This window comes from Calidris pugnax, unplaced genomic scaffold (assembly GCF_001431845.1).
Source record: "Calidris pugnax isolate Ruff unplaced genomic scaffold, ASM143184v1 scaffold54, whole genome shotgun sequence".
NCBI classification, from domain to species: domain Eukaryota; kingdom Metazoa; phylum Chordata; class Aves; order Charadriiformes; family Scolopacidae; genus Calidris; species Calidris pugnax.
The window spans coordinates 5,418,656-5,439,096 of NW_015090864.1; the positions used below are offsets into that span (position 1 = coordinate 5,418,656).

General features: G+C 45.6%; 1 long non-coding RNA gene across 2 annotated transcripts; it reads left to right on the forward strand.

Annotated features, from left to right (window-relative positions):
• The first annotated feature begins 2,645 nt into the window (after positions 1-2,645).
• On the forward strand, positions 2,646-19,948 carry LOC106889776. 2 transcript variants are annotated; one of them, XR_001412392.1, is made up of 5 exons: positions 2,646-3,153; positions 4,821-4,960; positions 10,928-11,069; positions 14,377-14,448; positions 14,837-19,948. It is a non-coding gene; the product is annotated as an uncharacterized LOC106889776 (long non-coding RNA). The 2 variants fall into 2 exon arrangements; XR_001412391.1 differs by lacking the exon at positions 4,821-4,960.
• Positions 19,949-20,441: the final 493 nt, after the last annotated feature.

Below are 20,441 nucleotides of genomic sequence, written 5' to 3' on the forward strand. Positions count from 1 at the left end.
CAAAAAACCCCATTCTTCCAAACCCCATTCTTCCTCTTCCAGGCTGGTGGAATGTGGTTTCCCTGCTGGTGTCCCCCCCGCACCCAAAAAAGTCCCTTGTCCCCAAAATCTTGCAGGGATAGTGTCCAGGGTTGAAGGGGCACTTCAGCAGCATCAATTTTCAGGCCATTTCAGGGTTAATAAGGTTTTCTCTATTGCCAGGGTTACAGGAATTGAACTCTCTCTGCAATTTATTTTAATTATAACTAAATAATACGGCATTAGGGAGCAGCGAAGGAATCTTAAGGGGAAGGAAGAAGAAGGGAAGATGCTCAAGTTGGGTCGTTCCCAAGACTTTGGCTCTGCCGGGTCCCCGGATTCATCGGGATGAAGGGCCGTGGCACGGATGCTGCGTGCCGGCACAGCTCCCATGCACGGTCCCGAATCCTCACATTTGTCCCACGGGGAGTAAAGCTGCAAATATTTCTCAAACCGTTCGCTTTTTACTCGGGAGGGAGATAAGAGTCAATATCAATCATTCTTTTCCAAGTTGGAGAAGCGTTTTGTTCCAAGAAGAAATACATATATATTTTTTTTTAACAGTAAGAAGCTCACAGAAAACTTCAGGAGGCTTTTGTAAGGGCTTGTAACCTCTTTGAAGCTGGAGATGTTTTTATATGTATATAACACTTGCGCAATAAGGGCTGAACTGTGAATGGGATTCCTAGGTGGAGTTGCAATAAACTGATTAATAGCATCATTCATGGTATCATACCTCATTCATATGTTTACTATAAGTAAAGAGAGCAGGAGCATAGTGGTTGTGACTTTAAAAATGATACTCTTGGGGCAAAGTTAACAGCTGATGTGTGCACCCACGGGCAGTGCAATTGGCAAAGCTGCAAAAACATGCTCAAGAAAATAATTTTCGGAGCAAAAAGCAGCAAAAAACAGTGCTGGGCAGGTCTGTGGCACGGAGAAAGTGAGGTGGGTCATGTCACCCAGCTAGACAAACCATGAACAGAACATACCCCCTGTCAAAGGGATGGATCGGGGAGGATCCCCATTTATTCAGAAACAAGCACTCCCAAACCAAGTTTGGGTTTTTAATCTGGAGGCATCGAGGACTGATTTTGTCACTCGACGCTTGTGGGGCAAATCACTGAGAATCATAGAATGGTTTGGGTTGGAAGGGACCTTAAAGATCATCCAGTTCCAACCCCCTGCCATGGGCAGGGACACCTCCCACTGGACCATGTTGCTCCAAGCCCCATCCAGCCTGACCTTGAAGACCACACAGGGTGGAGAAGGGACAGCAAGGCAGTGGTCAAAGGAGAAGTAAATGTCCTGGCCGTGGGTTGCAGCAGCTCAGGCTGCATTTGGACCCTCAAGAGAAGAGACAAGTAGCGGGTCAATATTTCCTATACGGCTGCTTATTTCATTCGAGAGCTAATAACGGGTCAGTATTTCTGCGCGTTTCATTCAAGGAGTAAGTTCTTAAACAGCCCCCGAGCGACTGAAGTGTGGAGAAACGTGTGGGGCGATAAACTATGACCCGGTGTCTCACTCCACCGGCATCCCCTCGATTAGCTAAAATGAGATATTTAGTTCATACCAAGAAAATAGTAGCCCTCAGGAGCAGGCAGCGCAGGCTCGGGCTGTGTCCCTGCTGAGGCTGAAATGCTCCCTGGCTCCTATTTTTAATCACCACACTATGAAAAGCCCCGTTTCATGGTACCTGAATTTGTGCTTTACGAGTAGAGACCTGGGAGCACGTTCATCAGGCGTCTGTCATAGAATCATAGAATGGTTAGAGTTGGTAGAGACCTTAAAGATCATCAAGTTCTAACCCCCTGCCATGTGCAGGGACACCTCCCACCAGACCAGGTTGCTCAAAGCCCCATCCAGCCTGGCCTTGAACCCCTCCAGGGATGGGGCAGCCACAGCTTCTCTGGGCAACCTGTTCCAGTGTCTCACCACCCTCACAGGAAAGAATTTCTTCCTAATATCTGATCTAAATCTCCTCTCTTCCAATTTAAAACCGTTACCCCTCATCCTGTCCCCCCACTCCCTGACAAAGAGTCCCTCTCCAGCTCTCCTGTAGCTCCCTGCAGATATTGGAAGGCTGCTACGAGGTCTCCCCAGAGCCTTCTCTTCTCCAGGCTTCTCTTCTCCAGTCATGGCTTTTGAGGAAACAGGCCCGGGGCTCTGGGGATGGGACATTGTCCTAAAGCCACCCAACAAGACGGATGTAGGGTGGCCTTCTGCACTTGGACATCGTGCTGCTGCGTGGCACCGGCGATGCCTTCAGAGAACCACCCCCCCCCCCGGGGTGGGGGTGATTTTTGCCCAGGGATAAACGATACCCTAAATATTCATTTATTAAATCGCCGTCCGTCTCGCTTACATTGTTTCACGGGGAGATGTTTTCCCCCTCCTGGAAAGCTAAAATGTTTTCCCTGCTTGCAACATAAAAGCCCCGGGAGTGAGTATTGTCTGGAGATAGTGTTACAGCCCCAGCAAGATGACACTTAAAAACTTCGTCAGCCTCCAAGAATTTTGGAAATAGCAATGAAGGAAGGTAGCAAGTGTTACGAGCGGGTGGTGCTTGCACGAAGTGCCCTTACAAGCGGGGTTTTCAAGAGCTTTTTTTGTTTTTTTCCTGTTTCCAGTTATCATTAGGGCTGCACAGCTCAGGCCATTTTTAAACAATTATACTCAGCTGTTAAAAAAAACCCTCCCGCGCGAAAATAAATTTTAGCTGAGATGGTTTTATGCTTTGCAGCCTCATATGACACTCAATCTTTCTCGTGTGACTGTTGTAACAAGTCAAATTCATGTATTTTGATACCCCGCACGTGATAAAGACACTTGGATCGCTTAAGCCTGTACGAAACTGCAGTGCTCGCGTGTCATTTATCTTCAAATCCTATTGTAGCTCTCGTGAAATGTAATTTCTTCAGTGAATGGAAATTTATACCGAGAGAGGTGTTATAAAACATGGAAAATACTGGGGGGAAGGGGACCCAATGTTTCCTTTATCTCTTCAAGTATTCACTAACGGGGATTTATTTTTCAGCACGGCGTCGGCTCGTTGCAGGTTACAGAGCTCTGGTGCAGTTAAAGGGACCCGTTTCCTGTCTTTTTGGGCAAAACTTGCATCGCTTGCAACAGGTGAGAAGCGTGTGAGCTGTGGCCCCACCACAGCAAACTGGTTCCCCAGCTGCAGTTCCCACATCAGTTCCTAAAGCTGCCCCTAGGAAACCACTCGTCCTAAAGAAACCCCTGGCATCCCAGCCTCTAACCTTCCCTTTTCAAAATGCCTGGGTAAGAATAAAATAAAAAAAAAACCACCACAATTTATATTCATAACCTTGAGTAAATAAATTGTCACTTTAACTACGCGTTTTATTGTAATTAAGCGCTTCCCACTAATAAGCAACCCACACGATGAAGCGGTTTCTTAATATAACGGTAAGCGAAGTTCTCGGCTGTGAGCAGAATTAGGAAGCTTTAAAAAGCACAGACCAATTAATAATACAGCAGGGCGGTGCTGCACGGGTCTTAACATGTGGAGAACACGGTGGTTTTGCTAAAGAACTTTATCCTCGTTTTCAAGAAATCCCCTTGCTGCGCGGTGGTGTCTCACCTGCAGGATTTCCCAGTAGGATTTATACCCAGTATTAGCCTGACTCTGCTCCCAGTGGCTTTCCCTGACTCTAAAGGGAACCCAGCCCAGGCAGATTTAAACCTTCCCCAGCTTTCTAAGGACTCGCTGCTGTCACCTCTCCGTAACGCAGCTACAATTAACTTTGCTGGAATTTCTATATTTGAAGCGGCTTTAAATTAGAGCCTGAACTTCCAGACGTTGGATGCAGATGGTCTTTGCTACTGTCTCTGCGAGCCCTCGGGTTTTTTGCACTAAAAAAGCCCACCCACGTTGACAAATTTGCCCTTTGCGGTCTGGCTTCAGCGCGGCCGGTAAAAATAGCGAGTGATGGGGCAGACAGAATGGACCCTAAACTCTACGAAGGTATTTTTTGGTAGCTTTTCTTAGCTTCAGACTGAAAAGCAAAGCATCAGTTGTTGACAGACGGGGGGGAATATACCGAGCAAAGGGATCCATTACTGAGATGCCCGTAAACCAGCAGTTTTGCCATCCTCCAGAATTTGAACTTTTCCCTTCTTTTTGGTTGTATTTTGATTAAAGTGTAAATACCAGCAGCTGGCACGTGTCGCCCAGTGCCAGAGCCACGTGCCAAAGCTTTGTTCAGGTTGGATCTTCAGCATCGCTTTACTCGTCTGTGGATTTTCTTAGGACTTCTGGGGCATAGCTCATTATTTTTACCGCTGTAACCAGCAGAGTTGTCGTATAATTATTTCCCTTTAAATCCGGGAGAACTTGTCAGGACTATTGGGTGGGGAATTTAATTGCAAGAAGGCTCCAGAGGATGGTCCGTGCTGGATGGCAAGCTGTACCGTTAGCGTGTTACCTTACCCCACCTCAAAAAATAAAAAAGGGAGAATCCAGGCTCTAATCCATACCCCCAAGTCCTGCCAGCTCGCCATGAACCAAAGCACACCCACGCTGGAGTTGGAGACTTCTGTGCTCAGACAAGGAGGATTATGGCCATCATATGACTAATTCTGCAATGACGGTATATGCTTAATTGGTAAAGGACTGCATTTTCTATCTTTTTTTAACCCAGGACATAGCGTCAAAGGTCTGCCTAATGCTTGAGGTTCCTTTCAGGTATTTTCTTCATTGAGATTCACTGTACTTAAGGTTCCTGTGGCTGCCGGCTTTGTCTTATGCCCTTGAGCACTTCTCTGCTTTTTAGTGATGAGAAACCACCATTCAAATTCCCCCGAAACACCAAGCTGGGCTGCTCTCTCTGCTCGCAGAGGGATTTCCCTGAATCTCCAGTACAAAAGCTCCGTTTGTTGCAAAAGCCAGTGACCAGGAGTTGGGAAAAGCAGAGTAAGTGGGCTGTAGACATTCATTTTAATGTCCTGCTTTCAAGCTCTCCTCCTCAGTGTCCCTGTAAAACACAAATACAGTCGTTTCACTATTGATGGTGCTTATCTCAAAAAAAAAAAAGTGTCTCTCTAACTTCCAAGAGTGCTCGTTGCAACGAGTTGAAGTCAATGCATCTTAAATTTGGTGGAAGGAAGATGTTTCTACCAGCTGATGGTACTTTAACCATTCAAACAGATTACCAGCTGCCACAGCAGCAAAATCCCATCTGCTTGAAATGTTTAAGGCTGCCTGGATGCCTGTCAGGAAGATGGGCTCCCAAATTGGTGGTTGCAACACCGGAATCGCTTCTTGGTGACAACCCTGTAACTGTGACAGCCTCCAGTAATGGGAATCTATTAATCTCTTGCTCTGTGCCCATAAAGCACCCTGTCCTCCTTCCATTAAAAGCTGAAGGTAAATAAAGGCAAGTCCCATCATCAGATTGTTTGGCGTGCATAGTTCAACAAAGGCAAGTGCAGAGTCCTAGGGATCTAGGGACTAGGGATCTAGGGACTGGGACCAGTAATCCCATGCACTGCTTACAGGTTAGGGAAAGCAGAGAGGGACCTGAGAGTCCTGGTGGACAACAAGGTGACCGTGAGCCAGCAATGTGCCCTCGTGGCCAAGAAGGCCAGTGGTCTCCTGGGGTACATTAAAAAGACCATGGCCAGTAGGTCGAGGGAGGTCATTCTCCCCTTCTACCCTGCCCTGGTGAGGCCACAGCTGGAGTACTGTGGCCAGTTCTGAGTCCCCCAGTTCAAAAAGGACAGGGAACTGCTGGAAAGAGTCCAGCAAAGGCTCAGAAGATGATCAAGGGAATGGAGCACCTCTCTTATGAGAAAAGGCTGAGAGACCTCGGTCTGTTTAGTCGGAGAAGAGAAGACTGAGAGGGGACTTCATCAATGCTTATCAGTATCTAAAGGGCAGCTTTACAGAGGATAGGGACAAACTTTTTTTAGTGGTACCCGGTGACAGGACAAGGGGCCACGGGCACAAACTGGAGCACAGGAAATTCCATCTCAACAGGAGGAAAAACTTCTTTACTTTGAGGGTGGCAGAGCACTAGAACATGCCGTCCAGAGAGGTTGTGGAGTCTCCTTCTCTGGAGATATTCAAAACGCACCTGGATGCATTCCTGTCCAACCTGCTCTGGGTGACCCTGCTTTGTCAGGGGGGTTGGACTAGATGGTCTCCAAAGGTCCCTTCCAACTCTGATCATTCTATGACTCTATGCTATCTGCAAAGTCTCTATGCAAGATGGACAAGCAGAAGGGCAGAAGAAAATTGTCCCACTCTTGGACTAAAGCTAATCAGGGGGCAGTGCTGTGAGCTGGGGGCTCAAGAGCTGCAGAGTCACCCTGGTCATCCCACTTTGCTTTGTGCAAGAGCCGGCGTTGGCACCAGATGGGGGTGGCAGGTGAAGGGCACGGTGTCAAACCTCCTCTGTGCTTGGACCAGCCCTCTCTGCTGCGCTCTGTTGGGTGGCTGCCAGCAGATCCCGTGGGCTTTTGCAACACCTGAAAAAGAGCCTGGGAATACAACAGCCCTTAAATGTGCAGAGTGAGAACAGCATGTTCAGGCACTGCCCTTAGACTGTTCCCTAACCCTGTCCGTTTAAGTTACCATCCTCTAAAAGAAGACAGTAGGTATTTACCCACGTTGTCTTCAGCTGTTGATGTTTTACCTGCAAATGCAATGCAGGTGTTTGAAAGTGCATCTGGTGGCTACAGCAGCCTAGAGCCAAGGCCTGTCATCTCTCCAGCTCCCCTCGCCTTCTTCCCTCCTCAGGTGTTTATTTGGCAGAAGAACATCTTTCAAATTCCAATTTTTTTATTTTAAAAAGCTAGACTCGGAGGGGTTTTAAACTGGTCATGATTGAGCTTTAACAAGGGGAAGGTTCACATGGAGGTGCCGTGTCTCTCTTTGAAATGGCTCTGCCTTCTTAAGAAAAGCATCTGCATCCCTCCTGCAGCCAGCTGGACCGCGCTGGAGGGTTTGCTTTCACTGCTCTTACCTGCGGCCTTCTGCCTTCTAACACACTCAAGGCACGTATGGAAGGACCAGTAAAATACGTCCTGGAGTGTTTGGTGTATTTTTAGAGTTTGTCCCAGATTATTGGCCTTTGTCCCAGATTTCAGTGGTTAGGGTATAAGAATGCCCGGTGGGGCTGAGTGCTTCCTGCATTGCTCTCAGGAAGGCTTTAATCAGGAAAAATACCCTTTCAAAGAAAGCAAATAATTAAGTTTTTGTGGCAAATACTCTACTGCCATTAGCAGGAGGTGATAAACACTCCAGACCACAGCATAAATAGAGCAGGGCAGATGCACTAAGCTTTAAAGCACAACATTATTTTGTTACATGGTATTGAGTAACGAACTGGGCATCCCTAGCAAGGTAGTTTTCTTTTTTGTCTTTATTGGACCAGAGTTTGTTTTTACACCACAAAGTGTTTGTCTCTGCTGCTCACCGTGGGGAAATGCTGGTACAAATTGCCTGGAGGAAACTCATCCCACGCGCTGGTAGCTGGCAATGTACAAGTGGGGAGCTAATGTTGGAAGGGATCTCCAGGTGTCATCCAGTCCATCCTCCTTCCTTTGGCAGTGTTTATTCGACCTGAATCATAGAATCCTAGAGTAGTTTGGGTTGGGAGGGACCTTTAAAGGCCACCTAGTCCAACCCCCCTGCAATAAGCAGCTACATCTTTGACTAGATCAGGTTGCTCTGAGCCCCATCCAACCTGACCTTCAATGTTTCCAGAGATGGAAACCTCTCTGGGCAACCTGTGCCAGTGCAGTGTTTCACCACCCTCATCATAAAAAAAACTTTTCCTTACATGTAGGCTGAATCTACCCTTTTTTACTTTAAAACCATTACCCCTTGTCCTATTGTAATAGACCCTTGGGCCTCATGACATGCACCGTAGCCACCATGGTTGATGTAGTTCTAGACTCCACCATCTCTGGCATGCGTTCCTCAGCTCTGGGGGACTTCTCTCTTTTCAGCCCTTTCAGTTACACTGCAGGTCTTTGGGATACAGTCCCTTCTGGGCTTGTTCAAGCAATTTCTGGGCTTCATGGGCTTCCACTTTGGTCTTACCTCTTTACCCTTCTGCTTCTTGCCCAGCTGCCCTAATGCCCTTTCTCAGACAGTTTGCTTATCTTCATAGTGTAGGACAAACCACATGTCATAAAAAATACAAAGTATAAAAACTATTCTGTTAAGAATCCAACCAGTGGTCCATCAATTTTGTAGAGAGGCAGGAGTGACACATCGTCAATACAGATGCAGGTAAAGTCCTGCTACACTCAGTCATGCCTGTGAGAACAACCTGCTTTCCTTCCCAGAGCTCCCTGGTGTTCATCTCTTGGACATTTTGGCATCTTATCAGTGATAAATGTATTCACAAGTGAGAGCAGCCAGCCCTGCAGGCTGTGATGCCAGGGTATTGTGGGTTCCTGGCACAGTCAGTGCCTCTCCATGGATTTCAGAAGAATGAGACAGAAATATTTTTGTAGCCAGCCTCAAGTTTTTATCTATTTGTAGGTGTCTTTGTGTCCTCTAAATTAGGATTAGATCCTTTGGCAGGAAGACTGCACTTCATGTCTTGACTTTCCTGGCTCTGTATCCACCCAACCTTCTCTTGCTCACTGATCTCGTCCTTTATTTTTGCCACCAAATGCCACTCATTTGTGTTGAGAAGCAGGAGCTGGCAGCAGGGAAATTATCAATAATCCAGCAAGCACCCAATCTGTTTCCCATTTTTTGTGGCCTATCCATGCTGTGGGAGAGCGCGCAGACTCTTAATTATTCACCTACCATAGTTTAACTCATCGCAAGTGACTACCAATACCAGATTTGAAAAGAATTCAGTAATAATGGAGGGAGAAGAAAGATTTTTTTTAAAAAACAAGGATGGCGTGGGACAAGGATGAGAATGGTGAAGGACATATGGCAGAGGCACTGGTTGGGGGTATTCCGGTAGCCTGAGTTCCAGCTCAAGCTTTTGCAGGATCTCTGATAGGCTTTGCTTGACTTATCTCTTAAGTCCTGATCAGAATGGGAGCAACGGGCTTTATCCACAGAAGTAATTAAAATGTTGCACTCCCTGGCAGGGGAGTTAAAATCAATTTCTCAAATACATGATGAGGAGCAATTGGCCAGGCTGCTGCCGTGAGGAAAAAGATCCAGGGCTGTGATGCTTGGGAGCACGGCAGAAATCCAGCGCGGCGAAAATCCGGCTGTCGAGCCGGGACGCCTGTTCGGAGGGACACCCCACGGAAGGCACGGGACAATCTTTCCATTCAGCTTGGCAGCGGCAGGGTCTTGGCTCAAGAACAATTTCCACACCTCGGGAAAGATACGGCTCAGCTGGGAAAAGCCCAAAGAGGTGCAAAAGGGAGTGATTGGAGGTGTAGAAAACCTGCCTTTGAGGAAAGGCTTAGAGAGAGAGAGGTGTGTGGTCTGAAGAGGGGACCAAGCTGGGACAAAACAAGCTGCCGAATACGTGCGAGGCTGATGCAAAAGAGGAGAGGCACGATGTGTCCTCGTACCTTCTGCAAGCAGGGTGAGCAATGGGCTTCAGCTCCAGCCAGAAAGACGTAATTAAAAGAGCAGGAAAAACTCCCTGGTGTTATGGATGGTTCAGCACAGGGATATTCCCACAGGCTGTTGGGGAATTGTCACTGCAGGAAGACATCAGAGATCTTGCAGGGGTGGCTGAGGTATTGCGGATCGTAACGGGGGACTCTCAGAAGGCTTTATCCAACTTTCTTTTCCTATTTCCTCCGGTTGCCACTGAAATCATTGGAATTCAGCGTTTGGGAAGACCTGCCACAATAGCAATCCCCTGTTTGCAATCAAGGAGATTGCAAGAGCAATCCCCTGCATGTTTAGCTGGTCTGCAGCTCCTAGGGCTGTAGGGGTGCAGGAACAAGCTAAGAAATAAATGTGCCATAACTATAGATGCTGATTATTCCAGAGCATTAAAAATCCAGCCTTTGACAAGGAAACACTGCACATGAGTGTGGCTTTTCTGTGTGAAATATTGCAAAGAAATCTTGGTTATGTTTGGTGTTGGAGAGGCACAAAGGAAATTTCATTAGAAGCCCCCGACAATGATCTGCTATAAAGGGAAGAGGAGTGATTTGTGAGCTGTCAGAAAAATAGAGTGCATCTCTGTTCTGCTCCTGTCCTCACTACTCTGGGACACAGATTCTTGAGAGAAGGATCTGTGCCTTCCTGCTCAGTTAGCTCTTATAGATGACATTTTATTTGCTAGGAGACTCGAACAATGCGCAGCAAACACTCTTGTTCCTATTTTAAACACGTGGAAACTGCAGTACAGAGAAATGAAATGACTTGTGAAGGGTCACAGAGCAATTTTGTGGCAAGGCCAGGACCAGAACCCAGCAGCTCCCTTGCTCCCAAACCTGTGTGCCAGCCTTCAGCTCTTTAACGACTCTTGATTTTAATCGCCTTCCAAGGAAGTCTGTTGGCCTTTTCCACTTGACTTCCATGGGAGTAATGCCAGGTATCAAATGAAGTCACTGGGAATATCAGTGCAAAAGAAGCCAATATTAGATGCAAAGAAAGAACTGATGGAAAGGAAAAAATAGATTTTACAAAAAAAAAAAGTAAGTTCTAGTGCCGCTTCCATAATATCATTCCCCCTTTAATTTGTGCCTGGTCAAAATTAAAAAAAAATAGATTGCTAATATTAATAGATGAAATGAATCTTGAATTTTATAATAGTGGAGGAAATGAAAGGACCAAAGTAATATTGTGTTGTTAACTGAGATTTTAATAATGATTCTGTCCTCAGTTGGTGCATTTATTCCACAGAAAGTAAATCATTAATGAAGAGGGGGGGAAAACAGTTTTATGGTGATGAATTTTTGAAAGAAAAGTTTAATTATGCTTAACTTCTAGAAACTCTGAAATATGCCTGGAGCTCTAAAATGAGAAGATAAACACCTCAAAACCAATCCAAAAAGATGGGATTTAGCTGAGTGACTAACACTGCCTGTGGTAAGATGGGGCAATGTCCATGGCTCCTCGAGAGAGAGCTGAGGTGAGTGGAAGAGGTAAGTTAGAGGTGTTGGTTTTGATAGAGGAAGGAAGGAAGGAAGGAAGTTTTGAAGGTTTACTGCTGGTTGGTTGCATTCTCATAGCTAATTCTGAATGGCATCTGGAGGATGGTAAGGACATCATCCTCACCATAAACCAAAGGAGATCTGACTGGCCTCATCCTATGGTTTCTGTGGACTTTTTCAGGACCTACTTCCACCATGTCCTCTGCAGGGAGCTCAAATCACACCTGTGAGGTTGTTTGGCTTCCCAGGTGAAGAAAGAGCCCACCAACACTAGTGTGTCCAGTGGTGGCTCTTGCCCTACCCACCGCTATATTTTGCCACCTTCAAGGAGTCCCCAAAAAGTGGTCTCCCTGAAGCAGAAGCCCATTTCACACCAAGCCCCCTGGTTCGAAATGTCGAGCGTAGGGATCATCATGGTCTCAGCGGTAGAGAAGAAAAGCATCTCTGTAGCTGGCATTTGTTGCCTAAGAAAAAGAAATATGGAACATACATGCCTGGTTGCACGTGAAAGACATGGAGAAAAAACAGAATTCCCCTGATTCCTTAATGAGCACAGTACCCCAATACTGAATGTAGGAATTTGCAAATTAAGCAACAGTTTTGTATTTAAATCATCAAATCAATAAAGAGACATAAACATTAAACAACATTATAGGAGAGCCTGGAGTGTCACAAAAAAAAATTAAGGCTATGTAATTAAAAGTACAATGCAATTTATTTTAATGTTGTTCTTCATTCAAATCAACGGATCTTGTTACTTACCCAAAAATGAAAAGCAGGCTGCAAACTAATTCAAAATATGAAGACAAAGTGGCTATTGAAAAACCTATGTTTCTTGGTCCCTTATATCTGACAGCAGCCATGATTTAATATTTTAACTACTGTAATAGGTTATACTGCTGAAGAAAAGTGCATTAATTACTATGGGAAACCTAAAAAAAAAATCTAATTAAGAAGAATAAAATCATTCTTATTGACTGGGAAAAATAAAACTATGTAAAGGGAAATGAAGGATGAAAAAAACTGAAGACACACAAATATTAATAAATGTGATCTGTGCAGGGTAGAAAACACACTTCTGCAGTTGCTGGGGGGAGTGTGGATTTGAATCTGGCTGGAGATCACAGTTTGCCGTGGCTAAAGCTCTTCTCCAGCATCTCACCCACTGGATGCACCTTCTAATTAGCTGCAGCACAGAGGGTTGAGTTTGCTCTAAACTCAGCTCAACATGTCCATGCAGAGCCGGTCCCACTGGCTGTGTCTGAAACGACAGGCCAAGAGCATGAGATTGTGTTTGTGGGTATGGTACGAGGAACAAAATAGTTCCTTCATAGTTGCCATCCTTTCTTTAGGAAGGAGGACACAGAGGACACATGTAAGAAAGCAGCTCTGTGGCCCAAACCACACAATACGTTGTGCCTGGGGACCCCATAGGGGTGAATTGTCAGGAGCAGATGCAAACCTGCCTTGGAACTAGCCACTTTAAAGTAATTTAAAAGGAACCTTTCCGTGTGAAATATCCACCACGTTGGCTGCTCAGACCCAGCTACGGCCATCTTTTGACTTTATCCCTAAGTATCTGCTCTAAGGGAGCACCTGTCCCCACATCGTGTGCCTTCAGGGGATCCCCAGGGATGCAGGGCTGCTTTGGGAGCAGGTGCATCTTCCACCAGCCAGAAACGACGGCCAAAAATGTTAGGAGGTGTTTGACTATCTTTTCCAGATGTGAAACTAGACGGGACTGTGTGTGGTTTTGTCATTGCCGGGACTGGATTCTGGGGCTGTGATTTTGAGCCTTCATCCCAGTTTGGAATAAAAGGTGTTTATTTCATGATCTTGAATATTCTTGTGATGGGAAGACTTATTTTCCGCCCAGCTGTAATGCCCTTATTCCTAAAGATCTCACCCAAGTCCAAATGTCTATGGATGTTAAAAAGAACCGAGAGGATGCCATAGGGTCAACAGCTACGCTAAGTATTTAAACAAATACATGCAGTTTAATTACCTCAGCTGATTTTGGAAGTATTAATGCCTTTTCAAGCCAGAAGTTATCCTTTGATCACTCATATTTACTTCACATATAAAATAGACTACAGCAATTTGGCCAGTTATCTTGTACTGAATCCAGTAACTTGTACATCATTAATATCTCCAAATATGAAAAATTAGTAATATAAATTTTGCACAGCCCTTCCAGGATTACAAATCTTCATCAAAGGCCAGAGGAATTGTCTGAGGAATAGGGACTTCAAGATTCAATGAGGGCACACTGTGCCAGAGAGGAAGAAACTAAGTGAAATCTTTGCAAGAAATGGTGCAATTACGGATATGTGCTTGCACAGAGAGCCAGCAAACGGGCACTGCAGCACCTCAGCTATATTTTGGTGGTATTACTGACACCCAGAGTTGCACAGCTTTTTGCTCAAAAGTAAGCACCTCCTCCTTTCCCACTTTCACCCACAGGAAACGAGGTTGCGAAGCAAGAAGCATGGGCAGGGGTTGTTTGGAAGGGGTTTGATTGACTGGGGGTTATTTTGCAGCACAGAAACATCCAAGCAGCGACGCTTTTTGATTAGCAAAGAATTTTGATGTTGAACCTTGCAAAACACACAAGGATTACTCATGAAGAGTATCACATAGACCACGTGCAAGTGTCTACACAAGGATAGCAGCAACAGCCTTTAGTTATAAAACACAGAAATAAGCAGAGATTAAAATCACCCTTTGAGAGAAAGATAGAAGGGTTTTTCATGTGGTAGCTTCTGAAGGCTGTCGTACTGGGACGTGCCATACTGTACATGCTCTACTAATCCGGGATCCATAGACAGAAGAACTTTGTATAGTCTATCTTGAGCTCCTGCACCACCAGACCCCCAGGGCTGATGCAATCCGGAGGCGCAGCTCACGTACAGGATTTGGAGTCATGTCTGGGACTGGGGCCACACGGGAGGGCCTGGGGCTATGGGCTGTTTGTCAGGGATGGGACATTTCAGCTACCTGAAGGTGGGACTGCCACCCTGCTCTGACATTCCTCAACCCAACCATAACCCTCTTTGCACTGCAGGGTACAGGGCGAGCTGCACCAGCAGATGCCTGAGATGCACAGGGAGCAGCAGGACAGGGGGAAGCCATGAGGGGGGTGATGGGATTAGATTCACCTCATTTCAGGTATTTACAGAGTAGGTTTCTAAATGCGAGCTGTCACTCGGGGCTTTCCGGGCAGCAAGAAGAAATAAGTGTTTTTATTATGCAATTCATCTGCTCTGTTTTAACCGTCTACTTTAGGAAGAGATGAATCACCGTAGACTCCATCGACTGTATTGACTGGCTCTCCATTGACTAGCAAGGGAGCCACAGGTGAGTAGCTCAAGTGCAGATTTCTGCTTTAGTCGGGTGAATCTACCAAGCGCTTCATGCCCATAGTGTAAGACTTGGCTTCTCTGAGCAGCTCAGACTGTGGCATTTCAGTCAATAACTTCTGCAGTAAGCACAGTATTTTTGGAGAAGCGACACCCGTCAGGAGGAGTTTGCAATGTAAGTAGACAAAAGGAAGAGTGGGTGGCAAACCGAGGTGCCCCGTCATTAGTAGGAAACAAAGGAGGAAATAAAGTCTCCTTCTCCTGCATCACGTCCATCAAATCTTGTGTCCCTTTTATAGCAGGTTTCCATATCTTCACAGAGATTAATTCATATCTGAACGAATCACACTGGTGATTTAGTTTTGCTGTCTTCCCTCTCCCTCCAGACTGAAGGGGTCCCTCTGAAGCCGTATCTCATCCCTCCTCTGACTCTTCCTGCGCTTCCTCCTCAGAGCATCAGCCACTTCTGAGAAAGTCTGGGGTGACCAGGAGAGAAACTGGCTGGGTCATCAGGAAAGTGTACACTTGCAAGAGAGAAAAAAAACCCCACGTCAGTCTGTAGGAGCGTATGCCATTAAAAGCAAAAACCAGCCTACACGTGTAAGAGCGGCAGCCCCTACAGCGTGGTGTACGTCCACACACTCAGCCCGTTGTCTCAGGAGCTCCGTCTCCCTTCGGCTGTGATGGCTCTCGACTGTTTGCAGTCTGTGCGCCCTGACGTGCGTGGAATATTACTATGAAAATGTGCATTCTTGTTAATAGGTGTAGTTTAGGATGATTGTTAGCAGAGCATAAGGCCTTATTGATTGAAAGTGGCATATGGCAAGGATGTATAATGATTCACTTTGGCTGCTAGTTTGAAATCCTATTCACGGGCAAAAAAAAAAAAAAAAACCAACCAAAAAAAAAAAAAAACCCCACTCTCCTTTGCAGTCAGGCTTCATTCTTTCTGCGGCGTGTTTTTCAAACCAGGCCTTTTACAAGTGATCCGTAGGAGAGATTTCCTGCTCTCCTGGGTGTGTGCTCAAAGCTCTTTTCAGTCCTGCAAGGGCAGGTCACAGGAACAAAAGCTTGAAGTTATCATACGCCTCCCTTGGAGGGAAAGGTTGGTTGCCTTGCAGCTCTCTCCTCTAAAACTCTTTTTCAGGGCATTTAGTGTTTATGAAAGGTGGTGTGGACTTGAAAACCTGATGCAGGGTAAATGCCAGGGAGGGGGTACAGCCTGAGAGATGCCCAGTTTCCAGCAGCACACCTTGGTGCCTGGTGGGAGAGCCTGTGAATCCCCACCCGTGGCCACAGCCTCGTGGAAAACGGGTTGGACGTTTTTACCAATTGCATTTTCAAAAGACGAAGCTGCCGACACTCTAGCAAACTGCACTAAAGGTGGGGGCTTCGCTGGATCCAGCTCCTCTTCACCAGGGGGGAAAAATGCATGTTCCTACGTGTCATTAGCAAATACAGAGTGATTAACCTGAGGTAAAATCCCAGCGAAAGCAAAGCAGCTAAAGTATTAATACATGTGAACTGACAGAGATAGGCCCTGAGGACCTCGTCCATCCTCTGTGTGTGTTAGAAGGTCCAAGTGAAGGTCGGGTTGTCTCACCTGGTTGGCCACGTGTAGACAGACACGGTGAGCACGGACGTTGCGGCTGGGTAGAGGTGGCACCTTGTGAGCCCTGAATGCCCCCCACTGCCACATCACTGGTAGTTTGGAGGGATGTGTTGAACCTCAAGAGAGGTTTCCTGAAGGATGACAGCTCAGAGTGACCCTGCCCCAGTTCTTGATAGCAAACAAAGCCACAACTGATGCTACTACTGGCCCCGGCTCCTGCTTCTCCACTGCTGCCAGGAGGGCACTGTGGGGAAGGGTTTTGCTAGACTGGCTGAACAGTGGGGATAAAGGTGATCCCAGCAACCCCTCAGAACTATCTTGCAACCTCCACCATACAGGGAAAACCTGGTCCTAACCCACCAGTTGATCAACTCATCTGGGGCTCTAACTGGTGAAGGGGAAGAGCGTGATCTCTGCTCATTCCTATAGTCCCACAAACCTCCCTGACCTCTATCTAGCTGATTTAATAGCGTGATGTTAGGTGATATCTGGAGACTTTTCTTGGCAACAGCACTACAAACAATTCCCATGGTGTTCCTCTCACTACTGGAGTTCCAGCCCTTGTTTTTCTCCAGCAGCAAATAAAGAGTGGAGCTTTCATATATGTCTCTTCTGGGAACTGATGCTTTCTAGGAATTGCTTGAAAATAATTAAGTAACCCATTTGATTGTCATCCAGAAGCTCTGTACTTGCTTCATGATCTTGCACGATTCTTTTTTTCCAGGGAGATACTTCTTCAAGACGGTCTCGAGGATTTGCCTGTGGTAGGCAAAACAGGGCTCCCTTGAATAAAATAACTCCGAACAAGCAAATAAACTGAATGCCTTTCATTATACCTGTCACCAGTTTATTTACTCCATGGCCTCTTTCTGCCATAAAAGTCTTGAGTGATTTCAGCATACTAAAACATCTTCACTCATTTTCAGAAAATAACAACAACTGCCAATGTATGAACTCACTATTTTCTCAGAACGCCTATTGTTCAGTGTCCGACCCTTATTGTTTCTCATCTCCTGTGAATGGTTTACAATGAAATCCACTTTATTTTCAGTGGAAAGCAAAATGTGTCGGAGCAAGACAATCGACTGCAAGCCTTCAGTCAATAACAGCTTATTTTTATGCATGCTAAGATGTAGTCATTTCTTGCGTTCATTGAAATTGGTGGCAAAATTCCCATTTGGAGGTGTCTGTTCAATCCTGTGCCAGGTCCTGGGCTCCTGCTAAGCGTAAGCTGGTACGCCTTACCATGCACCTTCTAAAACTGGATCCAGCACGCACAGACTACCTTTTCATGGGCTCTGTAAGCCGTCCTGCAGCAAGTGCTTATAATTTAAGACCTTGTATCAGCACAATACTTCAGCATCGCTCAACTGGTTTGCTGATTAGGAGCCTTTGTAAGAGATTGAGCTGTTGACAGGTGAATCATCTCTGTCCCACAGTGTCTCAGTCTCTACTCTTGGTTTGTGGCCAACATCAACTCCCACTGAAGGCCTTTCTTATATAGTTTTCCTGTGAATGCTTTACATGGGGTCATCACATCTTGCAGATAAACACTGAAAAGCTGAAGCATGCTATTAAGCTTCTTAAAACATTAGAAAGACAATCATTTTGACAGAATAGATGTTAATCACACTTATATAAAAGCTTTTCATCTTCAAAGCATTTAACCAACATTAATTACATGTAATTGGCTTTTCCATGTACGTCATGCAAAACGCACCTTTCATGTCACTTGTCGCTGCTATCTTACCCAGGATTACTGAGAGAAAGCTGTGCCTCCTCAGTGCAGCTTGGCTTCCTGGAGCCACCTGAGGCCTCATCTTGCAAATCACAAAGGGCAACATTTAAAACAGCAGTTGCACAGAATACAGGCACCTCAGCTGAGCTGAGAGATCTGTGAAAAAAGTAATGCCATCCCACTTGGGTGCCTGCAAAGTTGTAAGTGTCTCCATTTCACTGGCAAAAGCTTCCTCGGAGACTCTTTGAAGTTCCCTGTGCTGGGGGATGTCCTGGTTTTCATGAAACCCATCCACGTCCCATACCCACACTCTGGTGTCCGCAAGCACTGCTGTTTGCCCGAAATATCCAGGATGCCCTAGCCAGAAGGCAAGGTGCTCTGTGGACTCCAGCAGCACTGCGTTTGAAAGGGTACAGAGAAAAGAACAGGGGCTATTTTCCATAGTAACCACATCTTCAAGCACTTACCCAAGAAGTTGAAAACTTGGGTCCATTTCCTTCCTCTGTGGAGGTCTGAAACCCTCATCTGCCACCACCCTGTCATACTTTTCTTGCATGACCTTTTCATTGAAACAACGGCTGCATTCAGCCACAAGCAACTTGAAAAAGTTAAGATTTTCATTCCAATTTACAACATGTGTGGGACAAAAAAAAAAGATTTCTTGCCCAGTGAACTGTCAGGATTCAGCTAGGAAATACGAGTTCCACGTGTCCTTGGAAGAGCTGGCTAGTATTCAGGTTCCCTAGTGCTCAGGGCTGAAAGGAAAGGATTTTGGAAGCATTAGTCACAAAAAAATAAATTCTACCAGAAAGGATAAATCAAGAAAAGAAAAAAAAAAAGTTGTATAAAGGGACTAGCTCATGAAGAATGTTCCCTGAAGATGCATGTTGGGTGGAGGGTAAGGTTCACAACAGGTAAGAAAACAAACCCCAGCACTATCTGTGATCAACAGCACCACCCAGGTCAGAACCACAGGACCTTTGCTATCAGCTGGAGATTGATAGCAACGAAGGTTCTGATAGGAGTCTTCACTCTGGCTGCCTTTCAGAAAGCAATACTGAGGTGGTATTAAGCTTGTTTTCATACTGAATGTAGCACCATTTACAAGGTGATTATCACCTGTTCATATATGTAGCTAATAGAGCTAAAAAAAGTGCTGCTAATTCAATGGCTCATAAATGGATGAAAGCTCCACCTGACATTCCTGCATTGTCTTGAAGTAAATAAAGGTGCTTTCCCAAAAGCCCAGGATTTTCTTAACTTTTATTCTTAACCCTCAACTTTTATTCAGAACCTGAGATGGCTACAAAGGCCAGAGACTGAGTTTCCCACGGAGCTGTTTTAGGTCTGGGATAATAAGTTGCAAATCTCTTGAACTGTCTTGCACATTGAAAGACTCTCCATCCTTCATTAGCATGCATTAGAGGGAGGGAGACCTGCGTGATACAGTCAGGATGAGCAGAAAAACAGTCCTGCTGTGCAAAAGGAGCCCAGGGACCTAACCCCAAATCATAGGGAGGCAGATTTTTAGAAAAGCATTTAAGTGGCAGTTTCCAGTGCAAGCCATAATTGTGCTCATAAATCAAGAAGATCCTTTAAAAATCCCACACAGTGTCACCTGCCCTCGGTAGCTGGAGTGGCTGTTTATTTTGCAGACATCTTCACAATTTCATTCGCAAGATTATAATTCAGTTAGTGGTAGCACAGTTCTGTCAGCCTACTCCCACCCTTGAAGATAAGTAAATGGTTAAGTGCTTTATTGGTTCAGAGCAAGAAGACTCTCCACCTTGCAGGATTGAGCCCTGTAATCTATTTGTATTTCCTTTTCAACTTCTGCAAGTAACCCCAAACAGGCTGGGAACACTAAGTGCAAAGTTACGGGAGATGACTGTGGCAATTTCTGAATGACAAGAGCATTTAAAAGAAATGTCAAGAGTCTGTGGGCTGCAAGCTTTTATGTTTCAAGGAGAAACAAGAAGAAAGGAGGGACAATAAATCAAACGCAACAGCTTAGCATGCTCCATCTCTGAGAGTTAACCTCTTGAAAGCCATGTCCCCGACACAGCGCGGGCCACACTCCTTTGATCGGGTCCATTATTTTCTGCACAGCGATGGAAGCAGCAGGGTGGGCTCCTCCATGCATGCCCAGGGGCCACGTATACAAGGCTTTGCTTGACATGTGCTATGCATTTACGGGTTAACATCAAACATGAGCTGATTTATAATTTTTAATCAAAAAAGGATTATACCCTAATAAATCCTAATAACATATTCTGTCTGGAGGTTATGTGATGTACTCATATAATATACTGGTAGCCTCCCTCTCCTGTGCCTGGAAGACAGGGTAAAGTTTTTTTACTTGTCAGTAAGCTGTTCCTTGGAAATGCCTAAACGGATCAAGACCCTGTAAGCACCATGATGCAAATGGCCATCCCCTTGGATGGAGCCTTTCCTGCTATCACAGGTTTTGAAGCACCTAGACAGAAACACTAAGTCTCTCCTCTCACTTTCAAAAGGCGAGTATTGTCAGTTAAGGGCTAATTATTGGTAGTTAACTACTTGAATCTAAGCGTTAAACATATCAAACACATCATTGATGATAGTCAGAGCCCTAAGGAGCCCACAACAACAAACTGCTAGA